General features: G+C 37.7%; 1 protein-coding gene across 2 annotated transcripts in view; it reads right to left on the bottom strand.

Annotated features, from left to right (window-relative positions):
* Positions 1 to 25353, bottom strand: part of plagl2 (pleiomorphic adenoma gene-like 2) — a 122439-nt gene extending 97086 nt beyond the window's left edge. For both annotated transcript variants that reach the window (XM_068000439.1, XM_068000436.1), the window contains exon 1: positions 25232 to 25353. The gene's annotated coding sequence lies outside the window, so the exon portion shown is untranslated. The remainder of the gene's footprint in view (positions 1 to 25231) is intronic.
* Between the last annotated feature and the right edge of the window lie 1431 nt (positions 25354 to 26784).

Raw genomic sequence — 26784 nt, 5'->3', positions numbered from 1 at the left:
AACTGACATGAATAAAAAAACAATTGGCACGTTATTAGGTGCTTTAGGCAAAATCTGATACATTGGAAAGCAGGAGAAAATAGAACTGCTGACAACCACAGTGGAGCTCAGTATTGTGTTTGATACTTAGGTGTCTAAACCACAGCCTGTGGGCCAAATGTTAATACACGCCCCAAAGCCTAGGCAACTAAGTTTTTATTTATGCCCACATTTCTTATTTGCTGGTTTATCCTGTTTGAATTTTGTGGGCCAGGAGGTTTACAAAGAGCTGATCAAGGCATTGTATGCTGACAGTACCCTGCTCTAGACTATGCACCACATCTCTCCACCACCTTTGTGTTGTCAGACTGCTTGTCTGACATCCAGTCCGAGATGAGACACAATTTCCTCCAGTTAAACATTGGGAAGACCAAAATCATTGTCTGTGGCGCCCACCACAAACTCCATACCCTCACCATTAAATCCATACCTCTCCCTGGCCACTGTTTCAGGTTGAACCAAGCTGCTATCCTATTTGACCTTATATCCTCTCGACCAAAAAGGCCACCTACTTCCATCTCCCACTCCACCCTTCCCTTCGTCTATCTGCTGCTCTTCTGCTAAAACTCTCATCCATGCTTATGTGACTTTCAGACTGGACTATTCCAACACTCTCCTGGCTGCTCTCCCATCCTCCACCCTCCATAAACTTTGGATCATCCAAACCCATATCCTAACTCGCACCAAGTCTTACTCACCCATCACTCCTATCCTTTCTGACCTACATTAGCTTCGGTTGCCCCAACATCTCAAAATTTATTATCATCGTGTGTTTAAAACCATTCATGACCTCGCCCCTCCCCAGCTTTGTAACCTCCTCCAGTCCTACAACAATTGGCATGTTCTGTGTTCCTCCATTCAGACCTTTTGTGAATCAAAGCTCCTTTCGTCCAACCATTGGTTCCAGTGACTTCAGCCGTCTAGGCCCTACACTCTGGAATTCCTTCCCTAAACCTCTCCATGTCCTTAACCTCCTTTAACACCCATCTCTTTGATCAAGCTTTTAATTAACCCTCCTAATATCTCCTCCTTTGGTTTGTGGCCATTTTTGTCTGATTATGCTTCTGCGAAGCGCGTTGGGGAGTTTTTCTACGCTAAAGACACTATATAAATGCAAGTTGTTGCCTCATTGGTGGGTCAGTTCTAAATCAAAACAAGAAAATCTATTAGTATCCACAGCTTGAGATATACATAAAGTAATCTCAACTTCTATGGGCAAAATTTTCAGATTCTATGCCACCAGCAAGGCAACAAGTGACTTATCAGAAAATCACCAATGAAATGACTGCGATTTTTCCATCCAATAACTTCAGTGGATTACAAAAAACTTTGCCCAACATGTGTCCCACAAGGCTCGGCTGCAGACATCTTGGAACGCACAAAGACAAAAGGCTTGGGCAGTAAATGGGTTTTATATTCTCATTAACTAAAGCACCCTGATCATTGGGGGTAATATATTATCATGGATAGAGGATTGGTTAATGGACAGTAAACAGAGAGTAGGGATGAATGGGTCATTTTCAGGTTGGCAGGCTGTAACTAGTGGGGTGCCGCAAGGATCAGTCCTTGGGCCCCAGCTATTTACAATCTATATTAATGACTTAGATGAAGGGACTGAGTGTAAAGTATCCAAGTTTGCTGATAATACAAAGCTAGGTGGGTAAGTAAACTGTGAGGAGGACACAAAGAGTCTGCAAAGCGATATAGTCAAGTTAGGTGAGTGGGCAAGAAGGTGGCAGATGGAGTTTAATGCGGGGAAATGTGAGGCTATTCACTTTGGTAGGAAGAATAGAAAAACAGAATATTTTTAAAATGGTGAGAAACTATTAAACGTTGGTGTTCAGAGAGATTTGCGTGTCCTCGTACAAGAAACACAAAAAAGTTAGCATGCAGGTACCGCAAGCAATTAGGAAGGCAAATGGCACATTGGCCTTTATTGCAAGGGGGGTTCAAGTACAAGAATAAGGCAGTCTTACTACAATTGTAACGGCTTTGGTGAGACCAAACCTGGAGTACTGCAAAGTTTTGGTCTCCTTATCTAAGGAAGGATATACTTGCCTTAGAGGCGGTGCACCGAAGGTTCACTAGATTAATTCCTGGGATGAGAGGATTGTCTTCTGATGAAAGATTGAGTAGAATAGACCTATACTCTATGGAGTTTAGAAAAATGAGAAGTGATCTCATTGAAACATAGAAGATTCTGAGAGGGCTTGACAGGGTAGATGTGGAGAGGCTATTTCGCCTGGCTGGAGAGTCTAGAACTAGAGGGCATAGTCTCAGGATAAGGGGTCGCCATTTAAGACTGAGATGAGGAGGAATTTCTTCACTCAGAGGGTGGGGAATCTTTGGAATTCTCTACCCCAAAGGGCTGTGGATGCTGAGTCATTGAATATGTTCAAGGATGAGATAGTTAGATTTTTGGACTCTAGGGGAATCACGGGCTATGGGGATTGGATTTGAGATCAAAGATCAGCCATGATCTTATTGAATGGCACTGCAGGCTCGAGGGGCCGTATGGCCTATTCTTGCTCCTATTTCTTATGTTCTTATTATTCCCAATTCTCAGAGGATACATAAATGAGATTAGGCAAACTGATTAAATCAAACGTAGAAATTGAAAAGATATAAAGGTTTCAATAGTAAACAAAGAGACGATAATAAAGGTACATATTGATAAGGGAAGATAGGAAAGGACTTGGCAGCAGAGTTCTGCAATAACAGGTGAGAGTGGCGAGGAACTTATCAAATATAAAGAAGCAGGGGCTTATCTATGGCTCACCCAATTAGCACCCAGGCCCACCCAAATCCTGCCCACATTCGGGCAAAATGCAACAGCAGCAGAGAAGTGTAGCATAGATTCCCTCAAGTTGGCAGTCAGGCACAAGCAGTGCAGTAAAGGCCAGCCTTAAAACACACGCTACAAGGGAGATCGGCCACCAGAAAAGGCGAGTGAAATAATGTTAAGAGATGGATGAAACGAGCAGGCATAGGGTGAACCTCTAAATGTACCGTCCTGTGTATTGGTCTCAAAAAATGTTTCAACATTGCTTCCATTGTGACAATTGGGAGGGAGCAGCATTTAAAACAAAGCAGTGACTGGAATTATTTGGTCATTGCCATCCACCATAAGTTGGGGCCCACCCAAATTTCCATTCCTAGCTACACCACTGAGAAGGAGGTGTGAAAAGCTCTTTAAAAGTATGTGCTCAAGTCAGGCTCGAAACATGGATATAAAGGAGGAATTGATTCTGGATATTAAGATTATATGTAGGGCAGGAGCAGTTAATAGGGTCACAAAGTAGCTTGCACTGTACTAATCTGTAGAGAGATTCTCAAGTACCCACTGATTGTTATAAGTAAGTTGAACCTTGAGGAGAAGCACTCCCCAGTTCTCCATTCAGTTATGGAGATATTCATTTAGAAATTCTATCATTTTGCCTCATTTCCATATCTGATCATTTGTTCAGTAAGTTGTGTGTGTTGAGAGAAACCATTTTGAACAAAAAGTATTAAAATTCACCACCCAGATCAAATCCACTTCCTTCTCTAAACAAGGCACCAGTTTGCTCATCTACAGCAGTGAACTGGGGAACCCTCCTCAGAAGGGAGACACAAGGACAGATGTGATCCAGCAATGATTGTACAACTTCAGGCACGCTGCCAATAGGCACGCCTCCAAGAGAGTCAGCTCCGTATCAATAGTGGATAATGAAGCCTTCTTCAGGCAAGAGCATAAGCTAGCAATAAAATGCCATAAAGCCATTCAAACTAGAAAATTACTGTGTTACTTCTTGCCAGTTACAAAGCTATGTAGAGACAGCAAAATTAGGTTGACAAAACTGAAGCCATTCAAAACACATGGGACGGCTAACTTGTATCACTGTCTTGCAGCTTATTGGTAAGTTCAGGTCATCTGACCGTCTGGCAGAGAGAAAATAATAGAAGTCTCTTGGAGAAGGGCAGCAACTATTGGACACAGACCAAGATGCCACTACCACACACAGGGTCAGTATTGTTCGCTATTATTCATCTTCTCTCTCAGTGCATTTATCATTCAATTAAGTCTGTGTTCACACCAAGCTCAGCAGAAAAGAGCCTTCAATCAGACAGCAAACCTTACCAACACCATACCTCAAAGCGGTTCATAGTTGTCACTCGAGCTTTGTCTTTCAGCAAAAGAGTACTGTTTGCAAATGTTTGGCAGCTGTTTTGCTCCTCAAGAGGGAATACAGGAGTGTTTGTCTATTACAGCAAATCTCATTGCTTTTTAGTTGAGGAGTTTTATTCATTCAATTTGACCACTCTAGCCTTTATGTGTTTTGTTTGTCAGATCATTGTACTGTACATACTTAAACAGGAAAAGTTTCAAATGCACTGACACTGAAAAGGGCCTGGAACATTAACAGCTATATGAAGGTTTGAAGTATTTTGGAATGAAGAGGTGCAATTTAATAAAATGTACAGATATTAGTGCCTTATAAACCAATGATGTTTTGAATAAACCTTTGAATCTCAAAGAATGCTTTAACTACAATGCAGATCTGCTATTAGGTCATGCTGGACTCAGACGCGTGCAGTAGAGGGCAGAGCTACATAAACAGCCCCAATACTTGGCAAAGAAGTTAGACAGTGCTAACAATCTAGAAGTGAAATGTCAAAATCTTCAAATGTTAACCAGTGTATAGTCTTTTGTCAAACTGACGATAGAATGGACTTGGATTCAACAGTCAGTCTTGTCTTTCATTAATCTAGCCTAACCCCCAGTCTGATAGGACATATTCATTTTTTCAATTCTTCAATAATACAGTTCACAGTGCGCATCTTGTCACATCACAATTGATAAAAATGAAACAGTTAGTCTCCAGTTTTTGTTTAGGCAACATCAGATATCATGGCCTTGGAATTATGTCATGAAATACAAGTTTACGAATTTTAGATGAATCCATTTCTCTGCTATTTGAGTGTATTTAAAATAAATGTGTTAAATGCCTCTGCTAAAATAGAAGAGCACAGAATTTCAGTTGAATGCATTAAGCGTCTGTATCCTGGTGTGCTACGGAATAACTTCAGGGCCTGTGTTTTTTAACAATGTAAATTGTAGCATTAGGTTCTAATAATAAATTAATATTGGTGACACGAAAGACACATATTGCACAAGACCCATGCTAGTGGTATCAGGTTCCCCAAGTGCAGGGCAGGTGCAGCTGGCTGAAAGCCAAATGCAAAACCACCAGAACTTGCTAGGATTGGGTGCTGGGAAGACCAGCTGCTGGTCTTACCAAATCCGCACTGCCTTACATCTGACTTGGAGCCAGCTGCACCAGACCTGCACTTGGGTAAGCTGCACCACTAGTGCAATGTAAAGGCATCTTTTCAGACAAGTGTCTGGGAGGAATTACTGAGCCTGACGGTGTGAGGGAACTGAATTAACAATCACAGTTGAATGACAAGATTACTGAATAACTAGCGAGAAATAAGCAGCACAGTTTCTTTTTTTTAAAATGTTGAGAGTCTTTATATCCTTTTATGACAAGTTAATGCTTTTGACTGAAGGCACCTTTAATCTTCACTGTTGACAGCCTCAAAATTACTGTTGGATATTATTACTTAACACATTTGGATCAGATTCCTTTGTCTGCTATTTTCAGAAATGTTAAACTTTTTAATATAAATGGATGGACACCCTTTAAAATAGCAGTCAGAGAAATGGCATATGAACATAATTGCCTGCTACTATCGCCAATAGCAATTTCTAACTTTTGAACTACTGTTCATTTAGCTCCCTCTATTATTAATTCAGTTCCATCAAATTACCAGGGTCAGTACCTCTCACTTTTCTCCCTGCTTCCCCTACAGCCACTGATGTCATCAATGCTCATTATTTAAACAAAAATAAAAGAGACAGAAGCTGTATTATTAATCGTGACACCTTGTAACATGTACTTTAAAAATATTACTGATTATAGGACTCCCTCCTCTTCACCGTACGTTTATAGAAATATTCTACTGGAATAACTCTTAACTAATTGTCTTATTTTTCTTTGTTGCCCATTTACCTAATCATGACTCTGTCATGGCAATAGTGTACAGCAAATTCTAACAAGTACAATTGTTTTGATCAGTAAAAAGGAGAATTTTTACATTGTACAGACTCTCCTTCCACTCCCAAGTTTTCCTCTATCCTTTGCCAGGGTCTCCAAAATCTCCAACTCATTTACAGGATCACAGAACGTTACAGCACAGAAATGTTCTATTGGCCCATTGAGTCTATGCCAGTGTTTTTCTCCCCTTGAGCCATCACTTCTATTCCCACTCTCTTGCTCGCTTTAAAGTCTCTTTTTTTTCAAGGAACCATCCAATTCCCTTGTAAAAGAATTTATGCATCCTGCTTCAATAACAATTTGCAGCAGACAATTCCAATCTAACCACCCACTGTAAGAAAAAATGACCTCCCTTTTAATTCTTATGATTGTTTAAATTTGTGTCTTCTCATTACCATCTAACTGACCAGTAGAAACAGCCTATCACTGTTCACTAGATTTTCATTTTAACCTTGGATAATTGCCACTTATCTTTGGTCAGCGCAGAATATAAACCTGAATCCCCATGCTTGGTTGCTACTGTAGAACTTTTAGAGACATTAAATCAATCTCATAGCTTTAATCCCAGATAATCAGAATGGTTTCTTTATTGAAACCAAATGATCATCTTTTAATAAAATGAAGCATACTAGAAATACATTCCAAAAGTACTATCAACATAAATAAGCTGATATACAACAAATTTGTAAATAATGTAATCAGGTTCACACTATAGCTTTCTCCAGATCAGAGCTGATTATTTCAAATCAATAGGGAATGGTTATTGTATTGATAATTTGTGGGAGGCAGGAACCAATAGTAGCTCAGCTAAAAGTTTAAGCAGCCATTCGAAAGTGAGACTAATCTCAGAATGACTGGTGCTGAATTCTTCAAAAACGGTCTTAAAACCACCATCTTACAAACGTCATTGTTTCAAACTGTTTTAAGTACATTGATGACCCATTAGGAGTAACTGTTAAGAAATACAAGTTAAGAAGCCCTTAAAAAGGTTAATAAAATCATGAAGGAACATGGCTTACATCCTTTTGAACAGGATCATGAGCATTAAAATCATTCCGTTTTGTGTAGTCCTCAGATTTACTTTCAGATTGTTCAAATGTACCATTGTTTAAATAGGGAATGGTCATAGTATTGGAGATTTTTTGCACAGAGTGGCAAGGTGGTAGTATTTAAGTTCCTGAAATAGGTAGCAACAGCCCACACTAAGTGGCAGTTAAAAGACCAGCACCATGACTGCCAGGCTAAGTCTGTCCTGTAGCAGATGCTGTAGCTACTGTAACTTGAAGTTTGAACATTTTTTTTAATTCTCAAAATTTGGTTACACCATCATAAAACTGCACCTCCCTTTGTTTTCACATCTGGCCAAAATGCTTTACCAGATTGCAACATGCCTTCAGCCTCACTGTCTAAATCACCTACTTCTCCATCTTGGATTAATAGAACTAGATTCTACTCATGCACAGTGGAATAGGTAGAAAATCTAGCCCATAATTCCCATATCCCAATTTCTCTATAAACTCCACGCAAGTGGATTTAGATCAGGGTGGTGTAAACAGTTTGTTCCAAAGGTGGAATCAGGGGACAGGTAGCAGAATGGATGCCAAGTTGGCTACAAAACAGAAAACAGAGAGTAGGGGTTAAGGGTAGCTACTCAGACTGGCAAAAGGTGCAAAGTGGAGTATCCCAGGGATTGGTGCTGGGACCACAGTTATTCACAATTTACATTAACGATTTGGATTCGGGAATCAGAAGTACAATTTCAAAATTTGCAGACGACACCAAATTGCAGGGGAGGGGGGTGGGGGGGGCGTGTAGTTAATACAAAGTAAGAATGGATCAAAATGCAAAAGGACATCAATAAACTAGCAGCCCCGTGTAATTCTCAAATGAATTTCAATATAGATAAGTGTGAGGTGGTGCATTTTGGTAGGAAGAATAAGGAGGCCACATACTGCTTGGATAATAAGAGTCTGAACGGGATAGAGGAGCAAAGGGATCTAGAGGTACAGGCACACAAATCACTAAAAGTAGCAATGCAGGGAAATAAGGACATAAAAATGGCAAATCAAGCACTAGTGTTCATTTCTAGAGGGATAGAATTGAAAAGCGATGTTACGTTAAACTTGTATAGAACCTTGGTTAGACCACACTCGCTGGAGTACTGTGCACAGTTCTGGTCTCCATATTATAGAAAGGATGTAGTGGCATTGGAGAGGGTGCAAAAAAGATTCACGACGATGATACAAGAACTGAAAGGATATCCTTATCAGGACAGGCTGGGACTCTTTTCTCCAGAAAAGAGAAGGCTGAGAGGTAACCTGATAGGGTTGGATTGAGTAGACGTAGAGACAATGTTTCCACTTGTAGGGGAGTCTAAAACTAGAGGTCATAAATATAAAATAGACACTGATAAATCCAATAGGGAATTCAGGAGAAACGTCTTTACCCAAAGAGTGGTAAGAATGTGCTACCACAAGGAGTAGTTGAGGTAAATAGTATAGATGCATTTAAGGGGAAGCTAGTTAAGCACATGAAGGAGAAAGAAATAGAAGGATACCCGGGATAGGGCTAGATGAAGTAGGGAGGGAGGAGGCTCACGTGGAGCATAAACGCCGGCATAGACCAGTTGGGCCAAATTTCTGCGCTGTAGTTTCAATGTAAATGTCTCTTCTGCTCCTGCTCCGGGGCTTGGGCTAGTATAAGCATCAGATTTTGCTTCAGTTTGATTCAAGTCCTGGCATGAGGATGCAGAACTGTTCTATTGCAAGCGAAATTCAATTCAGTTTGGATCAGCACAATTTAAACAGTTTTCTCAATGTAAATGAGGCACAGGATCAACAACAGACATCAACCTCCCAAAATCTTTCAAGGTTCTGCTTACATTTAAAAATGTAAGAACTATGTGTAATAGTCTGGTACTACTTCACACCCAAATTTAGCTAACAGAGGAAGCTCGGATGCCTGATACCTGAGCTCTTGAAGCAACTTACATTAATATAATGCCTTTAACGTAGAAAAACGTTCACAAAGTATTATGCATAACTTTATCACACTAAGGGGTAAATTTTACAATTTACCATTCCCAATGCAGAACTTTGCTTGATGGGAATCCATATTATTTATTTGTGCACAGAGGCCGAAGCACCCAATTCATGGCCCACACACCTTTCCAGTAAAACTAAGTTCCCAGAATGCAGTCCCATCGCATGAAGATCTGTACCAGAAGTGCTAAATTTACCTCATATGAATATTAATAGATGATTACTATATAGTTTACGAGTTGCTTACTAGTAGGAGGTTCAGCTGGTCTGATACCACCAAAGTTGTAGAAAACAAATCTTTCAATCAGAAGGTCTCACTTGATTCCCTGTCTGTGCTTTCAAATGATTTCCTTTACTCACAGAACAATGAACTAGTGCGAAGTGGAGTTGTGGATAGAAGCACTATCGTAAATAATAAGCAGGTCACTACCTCAACTAAACCAATGCTACAAGAACTACATTTTCCACACCCCAACAAAAGAAATCGAGAGGTGGAATTCTGAACTCCAACAGTCTTGTCCAACAGAATAATATCTGCAGTAGGAGGATGCTATGTTCACTGACAAAGCAATTTCACTCAGGTGAGCACCCCTATCCTAAGCTCTGCCCACCCTACTTCTGTCCCTTCCCCGCTCCATATTCTTGGTTGCCCACTTTCCTGATTTTTATCCTCCTACACAATTGATATCTGCTTGTCTTCCCCAAATATTCATCCCCTCTTGTTGGAGGAACAGGCACCAATAAAGCTCTCCAAGTTTGCTGATGAAACCCTTCCTGTAAATAGTAGCAAACCAGCCAACCAGTTGCAGGCATTTTTGCAGCAATTGGGCCAAAAATTGTTTAATGTAGAGAAATGCAAATGGGAACAGTCTACAGTATATAACATAAAAGAACAAACAGAAGAGAACGGTCTGAGTATTTTAGTGGAAAACAGTGTTCAGCAATGGTGAAATAGCCATCTAGGATCTTATGATGTAACTCATGGGTCATCCTGGCCTTGGAAGAAACACAAAGACCACCAACTAAAAAGGAATGTGCCGCTCAGATACGAGAAAAGACTAAGGTTTCGATCGGAGAAAAAAGTAACCTTAATGAGGCATTTAAGATCTTTATGGGAATAGATAAACTAGGTCCCAAACTGATGATGTAACATACACTCTCCAGCAGAATGTGACATGGATTTAAGATAAGAAAAAGTGATTACATCGTTGAGACACAACTTCTTCAAGCAGAGGGTGGTAAATGTGTGGGAGGTTGTTAAAAAAATTTAAGAGAGTAACAGATAGGGCTGTTGAAGGGTATTAGAAGTAAAGTGGGGGAAGAAGTCCATGACCTTTGGGACTGGCCCGATGGGTGGACATTGGTCATTTCCTTCCTATAGGATTTTAGTTTATGTGTGTCCAGTAAGATAAGGAGTCTCAGAGAAGGTTAGTTACAAAAAAAGTCAGGCACACAGTATAAGAAATGTAGCAACATTGGTAGAAAGTTGCTTAATGGACAGGAAACAAAGGGTTAAGGTTAATGGTTGTTGCTCAAATTGAAGGGTTGGAAATGGTGCATGCCAGGGGTTCAAGCTGGGTCCACTTCATATACATAATTTGGACTTGGCATAGGATGCATGATATTGAAATTTGCTGCCAACACAAAAGAGTTTGACAAACATGAGAGCAGGACTGTAAATGGGTTCAGGTTATGAAATGGGCAGGAAGTGGAAGTTGCAATTTAATGGGGAGTCAGTTACAAGGTGGTCAACTTAAAATTGTCTCCAAAAGAGTGAGGAGAGGAGCCAGCTAACAGAGAGTTAGAACATGGAATGCTTTGCCACAGAGTAGTTGAGGTAAGACCATTGCATCTTTTAAGGTAAAAGTTTAAAGCAGAAGAAGATACAGCGCTATGGGTAGAGTGTAGGGCAGTGGGATTAGTTTTAGACTGCTCTAGCAAAGAGCCAGCATAGACACAGTAGGCTGAATAGCCTCCTTCAGACACTCAGCAGGAACTGGGAGGTAACGGGAGACAAGAGGTAGGCTTTGATGAGACTTTTGAAAGTTAAGAAGGATCAAAGCAGAGCGGTTTCAGGAGAGTATTCCAACTGCAGGGTCATGATGGATGAACACTTTGCTACTGATGGTGAGCAGAGGAAGGACACACACACATCCAGAATTAAGAGCAGAGGATGTGAGCTTTTATGTAGACATGGAGGAGGATGCAGAGTTTGGATGGAATGAAGCAATGGATGAGAATTTTAAAATTAGTGTCAGCAACAATCAGGGCCATAGGCGATGTGTTCTTATTATAGGAAAGGACGTGCAATTCTGGTAAAGTTCAATTACCAATCTAAGGCAGATGGGTAATTTGTGGTTAACTCCATAGTCATCGAATATCTTTTGTGAACTTGTGTTGAAAATTATATTCTAATATTCCTCTCAGAACTTGGACTGTTGTTGCTCTGAAAACAGTATGGAAATGGGTGGGCTCACCCACCAAGCAAAACATTTCATATAAACTTTTCATATTTTTAATCCAATCTTGTTTCTATCAACCAAAAAAAAATGTACAAATAATCGTGTCAGGATGTAGCATTTTGATCCTCATCAAGAAAATAAAAGCCTCTCTATACGATGGCCTTTGGGAGCCTTACAAAGAGACAGCTATAGTTAGGATTTTGTATATGATTTCTCTGTTAATGTTTTACTGTAGATCAGACAGTGCGGTATATCAGACAATGTTATAGTGAGGGGCTATGGTATTGAATAGCAGATACTATGTTTCTGTGAATAAACCCGGGTGGTTCAACAGTTTGTTATCCACAATCTTTTTCTGCTAATGCCCACTTTCTGGGTAGATAAAATGCCTTTATCTTACTACAGTTTTAATGACAATAACGTAAAGTGAAAGAAGACATTTCAAAGCATTCTGCATTAAGGAGGACAAAACAGTGGATACCAAGCAGAAAGGGAAAGAGATAAATGGAGAAGGTAAGAGAACAAAGGCACAGGGAAGATAAGGGTTCTGAGTTTATTACTGAAAGCAGGAGTGGAGATAGCAAGGCAATGGGAAGTAGGCAAGGAATTCCAGAGGATAGGAGCATAGAGACTGAAGAGCAACCACCAACAGTGGAGGGAGCATGAGACTAGGAGCAACTCCAAGGCCGCCCGCCCACCCCCCCTCCCTCCCCTCAGTATACTCTCGTCTGTTGGATCCGTTATTCGATGTTTAAGCCAATATATAATACAAAGATAATTAGAAATTGTAATATAACAACTGTCACAGATCACGGATCACTATTTAGCCAATTACAGTGTTGAGATGAACACTGTGATATATTCACTTTCTACATTATAATTATTCATGTCTGACATAACCACAAAGAGTGGGCTGCTTTCAACCTGCCTGCATACAAAGGATGTTTTTAATTCCTTCAACAAAACACTATTTTTAAAAAATATGTAAAAGATCACAATCAATACATACAAAAAAAATTAATTGGATTGGGAAAAAGATTGATGGACTGAGTGCAGCAGTGGGTTCAAGCACTGTTCTTTTACTTTTGGGATCTGGGTTTAATTTCATTACAGGGGGGTGTTTTATGCATGAAATTAATTTTGCCAGCTTCAATCCACTTTTTTATTAACTAACGGGATGAACACATTGCACAAAAACTGCCCATAATTCAACATTAATTGGCTCTAAAGGACAATCTCATTCAGCATTTCACCCTGCTTCTAATTGCTGTTATACTTGACTTGATGCTAATTTTAATGGCCAGAAAAATGTACCCAATTATAGAATCGTAGAACGTTCCAGCACAGAAACAGGTCATTTGGCCCGTCAAATCTGTGCTGGTGTTTTTCTCCATGTAAACCATCTAGTCTAATCCCAGGCTCCTACTTGATCCCCATATCCTGCAATATTCCTCTTTTCCATGTGATTATTCTATCCCCTTTTAAAGTAATTTATGGACTTTGCTTTAACAGTTTATCTCAGAAAATTCCTCCTTCTAACCATAATGTGTAAAGACATTTTTTTTAACCTTTTCTTAGACCATGTGTGGGGAGAAAAAGATTAGAAATCTCTAGATATACAATAGCTCCATAGGTGAATTGTTTTGGGATGCATTTAGTTTAGCGTTTGTGTGAAGCAGTTTTGTGTTTGTGGAATGAATGCTTCATTCCAGTGTCAGATTGAGTCCACGTTCCAGATTTGGGCTACATTTACACTAGAATCATAGAAGTTTACAACATGGAAACAGGCCCTTCGGCCCAACATGTCCATGTCGCCCAGTTTATACCACTAAGCTAGTCCCAATTGCCTGCACTTGGCCCATATCCCTCCATACCCATCTTACCCATGTAACTGTCCAAATGCTTTTTAAAAGACAAAATTGTACCCGCCTCCACTACAGCCTCTGGCAGCTCGTTCCAGACACTCACCACACTTTGAGTGAAAAAATTGCCCCTCTGGACCCTTTTGTATCTCTCCCCTCTCACCTTAAATCTATGCCCCCTCGTTATAGACTCCCCTACCTTTGGGAAAAGATTTTGACGATCTACCTTATCTATGCCCCTCATTATTTTATAGACTTCTATAAGATCACCCCTTAACCTCCTACTCTCCAGGGAAAAAAGTCTCAGTCTATCCAACCTCTCCCTGTAAGTCAAACCATCAAGTCCCGGTAGCATCCTAGTAAATCTTTTCTGCACTCTTTCTAGTTTAATAATATCCTTTCTATAATAGGGTGACCAGAACTGTACACAGTATTCCAAGTGTGGCCTTACTAATGTCTTGTACAACTTCAACAAGGCATCCCAACTCCTGTATTCAATGTTCTGACCAATGAAACCAAGCATGCCGAATGCCTTCTTCACCACCCTATCCACCTGTGACTCCACTTTCAAGGAGCTATGAACCTGTACTCCTAGATCTCTTTGTTCTATAACTCTCCCCAACGCCCTACCATTAACGGAGTAGGTCCTGGCCCAATTCGATCTACCAAAATGCATCACCTCACATTTATCTAAATTAAACTCCATCTGCCATTCATCGGCCCACTGGCCCAATTTATCAAGATCCCGTTGCAATCCTAGATAACCTTCTTCACTGTCCACAATGCCACCAATCTTGGTGTCATCTGCAAACTTACTAACCATGCCTCCTAAATTCTCATCCAAATCATCCCATACAACTACATATAGTGCAAAATTGTTTACATTGATGCCACACCTGTAACGTAAATACATCCTGAAGAGGCATCCTGTCATTCCAATGATTCTGGTAGAAAAAAAAAGACCTACTTTTATTTCCATTGTCCTTCCAAATTAATTACTGGTTTAGTGTTGGGGAATTCCCCACCCCCCCATATCTCATGGTGCCAGGGTGAACATGATACATTCCAGAACATGCATCAACTTTGAGCAATGAAATCGCAAGCCTGCCTGGAAGCTGTGTATCAGTAATCTCAGTGGCTTACATTCAGCATGGAAAGCAGGTGAGTGTGGGCATGCTAAACACACATTTGCTGTGCCACACCGAAGCTTTAAGGCTGCATTTGTGAGGAAAACCACATTCTGGCAGAAACTGCACAATTACAAGTTTCTAATCGAGGTGTCGTATGTAAATATTTTGATACACTTTCCTAACAAAAATATGAAATGTCTGACAAATGAGACAAATGCACAGGTATTACAGAGGCACACTTTGCTAGTGTGTGTCTCTCATGATGTTAGTCTTTCGTGTGGCCCTTGCTTATTTTGGTGAATCAAAATGCAAGTAGTTTTTAAAATGTGTCTACACAAACCACACCAAACTGAAGACTTTTTTGATTCCTTAAAACACCTGACAAAGAGCAGCAACGAGTGGTTAGACTACTTCAAGATGTCAAAAACAGACACTTGCTCAGGAATATTTCCTCGACCAGGTCCATGCATTTTTTAATATTTCATTCTTAAAATAGTTTCTGAATGTAATGAAAGTAGCACAATGCAGAAATGTCACCCACTCAGCAACCTAGGTTCATTTGTTTTTTCAAAAACTAACAGCAAATTGAAGAAATTGTGACCATAACTTAGTTTGCCACGTGTATTCAGTTTAATCAAAACAAAATGCATCTACGGTTAAAAGGATTAACACTACAGCTTGGAAATGACTGTTGACAATATTAGCGAACAGACACTCATTTTAAATGGGTTGATACTTCTGCTAAAATAGTGAACATGATAAGCATTCGTCCGCTAATATAAATCTAATCATTTCTGGGCTGTTTCGCACAGTTAAACCTTTGCATTACGAATGCCTGAGATTTGTTAAAGTACTTCCTCCTATCGGTCTTCATCTTCCCAAGGTCTAACTTCTTTAATTGACTACAGTACAGCTTCTGCTGGAACAAAGGAAACCTATGAAAATAGTATTGTGCCTTTAAACTAAGACTAAGGGAATTGATGGATAGATTACAATCTTCTCAAACAATTAAAAAATGAAATTCTCCAGTAAAATGACTGACATTATGTTGTAAAACAAAATCTCTAGACTATTAGAAACATCCCCTGCTGAGACCCTTTAAAGAGAACTGCATTATTTTGAATTCTTATTTTCAAAACTACTCTGTACACAATCAAAATAGTCCGTTGGTAACCGGTCAGGAGGCTGCCACTGGGATCACTCTCAATTCTGCAATCTATGGGGATTTTTGATTGATGACTTCTGCGGTAACTATTGGATTTTATAGTGCAATATTTCACTTAGCTGTTTTTCTGTTTAGAATTTTAGCAAACACAGTGTACCTAATGATACTCGCTGTTTGAGCACATCACTTCTACAAACTACTCCAAAAGTTCAATTTGACAATGGAGAAAAAAGGAAGGGTTTTTCAATCGATTTCTATAATCAGTTTTTTATTTTCAACTAAAGTCGTTGCCATTCTGCTTAATAACACAAACACGTTCCTGGTAAAATCTTCATGTTTTTGTGACAAGAAACATCCTGGAATTGTGAAAAATTAAGTGCAAAAAACTCCAATTCTGTAATACATATATGCAAGATGTATAACGATCTGCTTACAATCAGAAATAGAAATATAAAGGATAAATTCAAGTCATATTCTTCCTGTAAGCACAACCAGATTCATGTGGAAGCCCTTAACACAAGGAATGCTGATGTGTTCTAATGCTCAGATAAAATATAAGACATTAAACAAATGTAATGAAATTTTCACACATTAACTGATGATCAACACTGACATTTAAAAGATGAACTGCCCATAAATCCACATCCAAAGTGCAATCCATTAACCATAACTGGACATTAAATCTGTAATCTGAGTGGAATATAATCAGTTATATGAATGATATTAGAGGAAAGAGCAAAGATTCATTTGAATATCAGGAATGAGAAGTTATAGTTATGAAGAAAGTTGCAAACATTTAGGACTTCTTTTAAAAAAAGAAACAGAGATTAAGTGGGAAATCTAATAAAGGTGTTCAACACAATGCAACGTTTTGAGAGAGTAGTGAAAGATTGTTTTCACTGGTTAGAAAATTGATAGCAAGAGGACAGAGACTCAGGATTATCACTGAAAGAACAAAGGGGGAAGTTATAAGAACTTTTCTTCCGAAAGAGGGTTATTAGAACATGGAATGCTTTACCACAAGTGACTTTTGAGGGAGAGACTAGGACCTTGTTTAAAAAGGGAAACAAAAACACAGGAATGCTGGGTCCATCAGCATCTATAAAAGAAGAAATGTAGAATAACATTTCAGGACACGGGCTTCACCCAAAATAGTCACCTGTCCTTTCTCTTTATAAACAGTGATAGACCAGCTTTGTCATTTGAGTATTTGCTGTTTTTTTATTTTCATTTCAAGAGAAATTGGCTAATTAAATGAAAAGAAAGAATATAAAAGGAAACAAGGAAAGTCCAGGGAAATGGGATTGCAGTGGATAGCACCAGTTGAAGAGCTAATGTCAGCATAGGCATGTTGGGCTGAATGACTCCCTTCTGTGCTGTAATTTCTACTGATTCTATAAAATGAACAATATTAGGCATGCCACTTTCACATGCTGTACTTGTCCTTAGAATTAAATATTGAGTTTGTGTCAATAACGCATCTATCCATTACCATTGTAACTACAGCAGTAGACATGCCTTTTTAACCTAGTTTTGGACTTACAATCAGAAACGGATTATTTCGTTGGTTGGACATAAGGTTTACGTGAATTAGTGCCATACATACGGAAGCTTCTGTTTTACAACGCTACCCCACAGGAACAGGGGCGCACCGGCCCTGCGAATGATTCCATAGCGCTATATTATCCGTGCCCCGACCCCCCCACACCCACCCCTTCTGTGAGAATCCCGAAGAATCCCTGCCCTTTCTGGGAAGCCCCTGGACAGGAATGAAGAACTAAGCACATTTTTGCTCTAGCTTTTCATCATAGTGTATCCAGCCTTTCACATTTATAAATGTTAGAACTTACAAAGAAAAAGAATTTAGGATGGAAAAAAGCATCTTGACTTGCCTTGGGTTAACTTAATTCTTTTATAGGTTTGCCTCAGCTATATTTTGGGAACTTGCGAAGTGCTTTAACTACTGACAAGTTGGAACAATTGCTCAGCCAACTGGACAAATGCTGGACAATGTTTGGTTACCCTGAGTTAAATGGCTAACGGTTACTTTAGCAAGTGCTTTCTATAAATCCTTCACTTCGTGCGTTCTACAGGATCTCAGCTGTTATTATGTCACAGTTCTTACTTTTAACTGAGAGTACATTTTCAAAAAATGTCAGAAATTTCAAAAGATGCAAGAAAGTACTTCCCTTGACATAATATGAATGAGTTTTTTGGACATGTTTAAAATTAAATAATTTCACTAAATGTTTCGTACTCCAAGGATAAGAACATAGATACATTAAATGCCAAATACTGGTACCCTAGACACAATTCCTGATTACTCAGTACTACACAAGATGTCAACATCGACAGTACATGCGTACTGCATTTTGAAAACCTAGATTTGCACCAAAGCACTGATTTCTAGCCCTGTACTCACATCACTGAACAAACAATTTATTTCTCATCACAGCTTTGGAAAATTGAGTTAGAAAACGGGTAATGATCAACGCTGAACTATATTACTCCTTAGGATGTGAATAAACTGTAGATGCTCTTGTAGACCTTAGGTGAGCTGAACAGATTACTCCCATTCTTGTTAATGTACATTAGATGTTGTATCCCTTTCCTACAACTCTAATCTACATCAGCTTTTGTCAATTCAAAACCATCACATCAAGTGTGTCTGCCCTGGCCAATTGAACAAAAGTGTTGTCAGTAAATGAATTCTACAATCAAACTAGAATAATTTCATGTGTAAAATAAATGTAATCAAGACGGAACACAGGAATTAAAATAGGGACCAGCAACTAACAAGTCTTAAAACAAAATTATAAATCCAACATATACAATGCGCTGTGGAAGGCAAAGGGAAAGGGTCAATACAACATGAGGGAAAGATGTGGAGGGAAACAAACTGCTCACAGGGTGCAGTTTCACCAGAAGGCCATTACAAATATGAAGCTTCATTTGAATTGTAGATTTCTGTTTTTATTACAGCTTTTGTATAATTTGTATGCTGGGGGAGGGGGAAGGGAAGCAATGCCCATCCAAATTTCAAAAGGCAATACCAACAGTTTCTAAATGTTACCAAGTAAGAAAGTTTCTTCAATATGAATGCTGAGGCACTTGGGAACTTTTGTACATTGAAAATATATACACACACGTGAACAGGAAGGTATATTTTCCCAAAAAAATTGCACCCTTGTCTCCATTCTCACGGTCTTTTTCTTATAGTAGCTTTTAAACTTTTCCTGAGGTCTTTCTGAAATAATTAAAATGTTATCACGGGCCAGTCTCCTCTAACCAGGACTAATAAATGGATACTTCAGGCTTCTAATACACTTAACAGTATCTGTGATAGTAAAAAACGTGTTTTTCAGAAAGCTCCAGTCCTGGTCGGTTCAACTGACTTTATGTCAAGCCAACGCCAAAAGTCATTTTTATGTTTTAGAAATGATTTCTCAGTGTAAAACAATATTTACATTCATACACCAATGGGTGGTATTGACTCAAATCTTTAGACAGTTTGTTTGCTACAACTGTGTGAAATCATCCTTTAGATTTACTAATAACGTTTATATGCTTTTTAAAAAAAATCTAACCATATTACATAATCCAAAAATAATCACTCTTTCCATTAAATAACTATTTATTGTTCTTTTGATGTACAAAACTTAACACAACTTTTGGCTGCCTAAGTTCTAGTAAACATTGCTAGTAAAACTGATGAATTTCCATGATGCTACAGCTCTACAAAGTATCTTCCAAAATACAAAACACCCTCTTCCTATGCTCTCAGCCTCACTGCTGATTACAGGTTGCAAATTTAAAAGGTTGGTTTCACTACAACTCTAACTTGAAAAAGTTAACCCCTCAAAAACATTCATACACTGTAGTATAAAGTACGGGCTGCAGAAGTCACCTCACACCAAACTATCAACTATTAAAAACAAACGAACGAACTTGTACTTACAAAGCACCTCACTGCAACTCTCAGAAACATCTCAAAGTACTTCACAAAGAATGAACTACGGCATGTAGTTACTGTTGATACCTAGGAAATAAGGCTTTGTACTGCATTTTATCTGGTAGATTTGTTACTGAAAATATTGTTTAAAACATCACTGTTTCATGGCACATCTCTACTGGAAACTACAGTTCATGTGCTACTAGCTTCATAAGCTAGTAACTATTCTTATATTTGTACGACTTCATGTGGACAATTATCAATTCTTGATTTAGCTATAATGTTACTGTACATTTTAGTACATTTCATAGTGGTTAATTCATCCATTAACTGCCTGAATGTTTTCAACCAAATGCCTAATTGGCTAGTGAAAAGTAACACAAGATTATCAGCTCTGACAAAGTCACTCCAAGAAATGCCATTTCAATTGTGCAATATGTTTTATGGTCATATATATTTGTTCTTTGTGACAATATTAACAATTACATGCTGAAAGAAGAGTCCACATTCCACTCTTTTGGAGAAAAAAAAGTTGTGTGTTATAAATATTCAATCAATCAAATCAGGCTCCAACACACATCCTCCTTGAAGCACCTTTACCTATATCTTCAGCACACACACTCCTAGTCAGTTTCAAGCAAAGTGATTCGCAGTAAAACACATTTTCAAGGATCTGTGACACAAATCTTCCAGATAACATGCAGTACAAAGCTTAACTAATCTTTTGACCATTTGTAGATAATTACTAGTATCTTGTTAAAGATACAGTATTCCTTTTATAAGCCTTGATAGTCTGGATTATCAGTAATCAAATTTATAGATAAGGACTAGACAGAGAGGGAGAGGGAGAAGGAGAGACTTGTCATAATGTCTAAGGTTGTTTCTGATGAAAAAGATGTTAGAACAGAAACTGGACACCATGTTTACCAGAGGGTCAGTTGATATTATGCTGAATGCAGCATTAAAACTTCATATTCCAAAAAAACATTTGTTTTCTGAATGCCAGAACATTTTAATATCCTGCATCATATTAACAAGGATACTTATAGGCACATTTGTTAGAATATAAGTTTCATATTAAAAGAATGAAGAGTTTCTGGAGGACAAATAACAAACGTGCAGGATCTTTAGTTATATCCTGTAGCAACAGTTCTAATATAAATTGCACAAAAATATTTTTTGAAAAGAATCTCAACAGACTTCAAAAGGACTACATATTCTCCCAAAGTTCTCTATAACTTTAAAAAGGGATCTGATTCTAATGTACACTTTTCATGATAAGTGCTTAGAAATAAAAGTTACACAATCCTTTTCTATTTAAAAGTTGATTTGCAAAATGTAAAAAGCATGTAGTTTACTAATAAGATGTCCTCATTTTTAAAAAAAAAAACTTACAGCAGATTGGAGAATACTTTGAAAGTAATACAAGGTGGGAAAAGCACTTGGAATATTTGACCTCATGTTGTATAAATCTGAAATCTGCAGATTTAGATAAAGAAAATCAAATGGAAGAATAAAAGCCAAGGCAATTCTATTCTGTCCAAACTGTCTTAGAGAAATGATTGCTTGACATACAAACACAATGCTTTTTTCCTACAATTTATTCTTTTTAAATTTTTGAACTTTAAAATTCAAATTAAACATTTGGATCCATTTCCAATGACTGTCAGTTTCCATTCACACACCTCTGGCAAACAGCAGAAACAAAACATCGGCAACTAGCAAAAAATTAAGAAGAAAATGAAGAATCCAACTTTAGAGTAAAATTTGTGAAAATGCATCATTCTAACACCTCACCCCCATTTATTTTATGATCCTGTTTCTTCTGTATGTTGTTAGAAAGTGAGCAAATTACTTTGAGTAACCGTATAAATATATTTTCACAATTAGTATTTTCAGAGTTTTACGAATGTTTCCTCCAAATTTTTTGATTAACAAAATAACTGGGAAATGTTTAAGTAACAGTAGTTGTACAAAGATTCTTCCAAAGAAAAACCAAATGCCCTCATTCTCAGCACCATTCCAGATTACAAACTGAAAAGATCACAGAGTCAGTAATCAAAAACCTTTTGAAAATTTACACTTCGCAATCATGCTGCAATCTGTTGCACCAACAATTACTTGAATTTACTAACAGGAAAACAATTACCATGAATGATTCTTAACTTTGCTTGTAAAACACTGTTCTTATTTACAAACAGGGAAATCTCTTTGCCTTTTTCATTACTGAGACTCTATTATAACAGATCAAAATGTGTTTCATCCAACACTTTAAAATCACTCTTTCAGTAGATTAATTTTATAAAACATCTGAACATATATTAAGACTCCATGCTTCATTGTTATATTACTATAATTTGATGAGTAAAATATCAAGACAGCTGGACAAATATGGAAAGAAACCAGTACACAGAAAAGAGTAAAGATTTAGTTACAATCTTTTGTAATAAATAATAGAAAAATATATACTGTGTTAAATGGATTATTGTATGTTTTGTTGAGATTCCTAACTAAGTTTGTATTTAACAAACTTCTTCCAATTTTTTGGAGCTGAAACTTAATCTAATTTGGAACTTCAAAAAATATTAACAAGTAATTACTCTAATATTAAGGTTAGTGTTTTAATAACATCAATATTCAATGACACAGGTAAAATGTTTACAAAGTTAATCAGATCAACTTAAAATCTAACTGTCTGATGGGCTTGTTGCTATGCTTTTTCACTGGATTTATTTCAATTACAATCTTATCACATTGTAAAAGATACTGCACTTGTGAATTTAACAATTTCTCTACAACTTACACTGATTAAATGGTCAAACTGTTCTGATAAAACTAATTTTATTGAAACATAAAGCTATGCCTTGCGATTCCACAATTTTACATATTTAATCTATATATTTGAGAAACAAAATAATTTGTTACTTTTGAAGTATATTTAATGTTACATTTGCCTTTATTATTTCAACATTGGTTAAATGCAAATGGTAAAGGAGCATCTGTCTTTAAAATTTGTATCACAAAGAGAAACAACAGTCCAGATACAAAAAAAACTATTTGACATTTTGTAATATTTAGAAGATAAGAACACACAAGATCTTATTCTGAAACAGATCAATCCCAACACTTAAAACACAAAACTAGTAGGATGCAAACAACTTGAAGCTTTAAAAAGTTCCAATACTTGTCAATTTACATTAACACATGACAAAAAGAACTCCAACTAAAAAGGTTTAATACTTCTCATAGTCTCCTAAAAGACTGAGGAAACCAATCTACATTTTGTATCTTATTGGCATAATTTTAATATCTCTAAATTGAACATCAGGTTTTTGTGTTACAATTTTGAGCTTTGGTTGTGATACCTTGTCAACTAATTGATTATATTACTTTGCAATATCTCTGACCATTTTTCTTTAGAAAAATACAGTACATCTTAATTGCCTTGTTATTCTTTTATTTTCTTTATTCTTTAAAGTTTATGCAAACCATAAGCTTTTCCTAGGAATATCATTTTAAACAATTCGCACTCTACATCCTTGAATCTACAAAGTTTGGTTAATTTAAAATCACAGATATGGTTTGAACCATAATTTTCCATAATCATTTACAAATATTTCACAATTACTGTCAAATTAGTTTTCAAAGTAATTTTAATATTTTTATTCCCATCTTTTAAAGCTATCATGTGTGTAGTTTTCATGTTCCATAAAAACAAATTCATCATTACTAAGATTGACATATTGGGATATAAAAGAGTAAAGATCTAAAATAACTCAGCTAACATTTATTTATTTACAGTATTCAGAGTTTGATATTACAATTTGTATTTCATTTATTTCAATGCTGTCACATTCTATTATTGCTCCAAAAAATTACATAAATACAATCTAGTACCTTATGTCCTACACTCAAATAACAAACATTTTCAATTAGTTTGTCATCAACGAGAAATAGTTGCCACTTCACTCTTTTTGTAACAGAAGACACATTTAATTTAACATTTTGCTTACTACAAGAGATGTAAATGTTCAGACTGTCAGGTGAAAATGTTCTTTATTCATTCTTTCAGAACTGTCCTAGGAATACCTTTAGTTATGAAATTTGCAAGAGAGAGCTGACTCTTCAGAAAAATATATATGTAAACACAACAAGTTCTGATAGTATTAGATAGCTGCAAATTCAATATACATATAACTTTACTACCAATTGGAATCTGAATTTTGAACATCATTTTAAGGTAACATGAGTAAGAAGACAGCAAACGTGTCCTTACACTCAGGGACAGATCCTTGAAATTACAGCACTGAAACTAACGCTAACATGCTCATCTTTTATCTATAGCTATTAACGTTATTTAACATAAGATTAAAATGTTTATTTCTTCTAAGTTTTAAGCTTAAAACAAGCACAACGCGGTTTCCACTGGGTTTCATCAATATTTCCAATAGCTACAAACTAAATATTTAAACTTTTTATAGACAACTTAGAAATAACTATCTTTAAATACCCCATTTCTCTCTATTCCCCCTTACAACTAAACGAGCTCACGTGTTGCTACACATACTGCAGTAACGACAAAACAGTTTGCATAAAATACAAGACAATATTTGTGTCTCTTCAGTGCAATGATCGATGGAACACAACGAGGCATTAGCGCCAAACAACTCGAGAATAAACAAGTGTAATTGTTATCCATTTGAAAACAAAACGATAGATTTTTGTGAAAGATTTAGTTATCTACATATATTTTATCACAGCCGAGCAGCGTGACCACCTCCCAGCTCCTGACTCACAGCAACAAAACCGTAATATGAGCCACACAAAAAATAACTAGTTAATGTTAACCAACTTCATAACGTGCAACTTTTAGAAGGGGTGGGGGGATAAATCCTTAAACGTAAACAGTTTGCAACACGTCCGATTCCGAAATATTTACCCACTTCTCCACACCGACTCCCAAACGAAATTCAAAAGTTAAAACTTTCCAATTTAGAATCTTAACAAAAATTCACTTAAACCCCCCTCCCCCCCACAAAAAAAACAATTATACAGCATTGCAAAAGCGCGGCGTGAGCCATCAAAAGATACAGTATTGGAGACACGAAACTTACTCCCAAAAAAACTTTTTTTCTTGGGGGAATACGTAATTAGAAAAAAAAAAATCACCAAACATGAAGATCTGGCAAAGAGTGTGGGGGGGGGGGGGGAAACTCTTTGCAAACAAAAAAAAAAGATTGCTACAATTCTGATTTTTAATATGTTGAATTACATTGAAGGGGGGGGGGGGTGATCTGAATTGCAACCGCCGCGGAAAAAAAAAAGCAGTGTGTATAATATAATAAACCCGAGCTCTCTCTCTCTCTCTCACACACACACACACACACACAAACTGCCCAGCAAAACTTCCCAGCACTTCACTAGTCAATTTCATCCCGACAACCCGCACTATTCGTTCCAGCAATTAGCACAAACTCACCGCCGTTGACTCGGCATCTCTTTCCGATAAGTTTTTGCACGCGATCTCCACTTTCCAAATTTTGGAAATTATTTTTCTCTATTTTTCACGGCCTAAAGAAAATTCTTTCCCCAGCTTCTTTTCAGAAGCCATTGTGCGGAGGATGCTGGGAGTGACGTCAGGGGGTTTCGCAACATTGGAGGCTGCTGCTGGCGTCCAGGAGATAGGAGGTGGGCGACTCCAACTCCATCCATCCCCACGGGCACACCAGGCGCTTCACCCCACGCTGCTGCTGCCGCCACCGAGAAGAAAAGTGCACCGTGCCCCTTTAAATGCCGCAGCGCTGCTGGCGCCACCCTTTCTTTCTTTTGGCCTGGCATCCAGACGGACAGGGTGCAAAGCAAATGTTAAGAAATTGACCACTGCTCCCATTGCTGGCTGGCTGCTGGCTGGTTGGGAGCATTGGGCTTTTCATTCAAGTGAATGGGGAGGCAGCATGTCATGCTGGTTTCGTTGCTCGTCGGTGCTGCCCTTCTCTCAATAGTTGGGATCTGGATAACTGGTGTGCCGCTGAAGAGGAATGGATTTAGCTCCAGCTGCTCCATCAGTTGGACATTTTTCTCTCACAGAAATGGACGTTTATAAACCAGGCATATTCCCTTGAAATGATATCTGGATGCTGCCTCCTTAATCTATCGATAATAGGAATGAAGAGCTCTGTTAGGACTTGGTTCATTGCTATTATGTCATTGGGCATAATATGTTTCAATGCAAAAGAGTGGCCAAATAGTGCATTCATTATTATGACTGGCATATAGTTACAGGCTTGTTAAGTCTCAACTCATTCGAAATTATAGTTTCTTATTTTGGTTTAAAATTGTAACAATTGTAACTCTTCAAAATGAATATAGCCTGGTTTCACTTGCAATCTATCTCACATTTTGTGATCATAAATCTCAGCTCTAATGTTTCTTCAATGTTGACAGCCCTGGATATTGTATTTTAATTGGCTGTCGTTGGAAGACCTGGACAACAAGTACAAACATGCTTTGTCCAAACAGTGAGAAGGGGAGATATTGCTGGTCTATTACACTGGGAAATAGGGTGTGTCGTTCAAATTACTGACAGTAAACAACAATTCACATTTGTTTAACTTGAATATTGATTTTTTTTCCTGTCAATCGTTAAATTGGTGACAGGCACAGGAATTCTTAAGAGCAGCAGTGAGTACAAGGTTGGCAAGGGACATTTCACTGGAATCAACTTTTCACATTTCCTTGACTGCTGTAGAAATAATACCCATTTCCTATTAATAACCTAAACATATGTATAAAAGAAAATCTAGAAAATAGCAAGGGGAAGACTTCTGTTAATTTAAAAATACTTGCAATAGATGTTTCTATTCCATTGGTGCCATAGGGATACAGACATCATCCTTTGCTTGATAACAGCCGGGATATTAAATGGCAGCTACTAGAATATGTGGGCCAATGAAATTAGAGGATTGTGTATGATGAAATTTAATCAGAGGACCATTGGACAACAAATTACTGAGAATCGATATCTCATCCACA

The sequence above is a fragment of the Heptranchias perlo genome, chromosome 19 (assembly GCF_035084215.1).
Source record: "Heptranchias perlo isolate sHepPer1 chromosome 19, sHepPer1.hap1, whole genome shotgun sequence".
NCBI lineage: Eukaryota > Metazoa > Chordata > Chondrichthyes > Hexanchiformes > Hexanchidae > Heptranchias > Heptranchias perlo.
The sequence above is the reverse complement of the archived record's forward strand: the minus strand, read 5'-3'. Positions and strand labels throughout refer to the sequence as shown.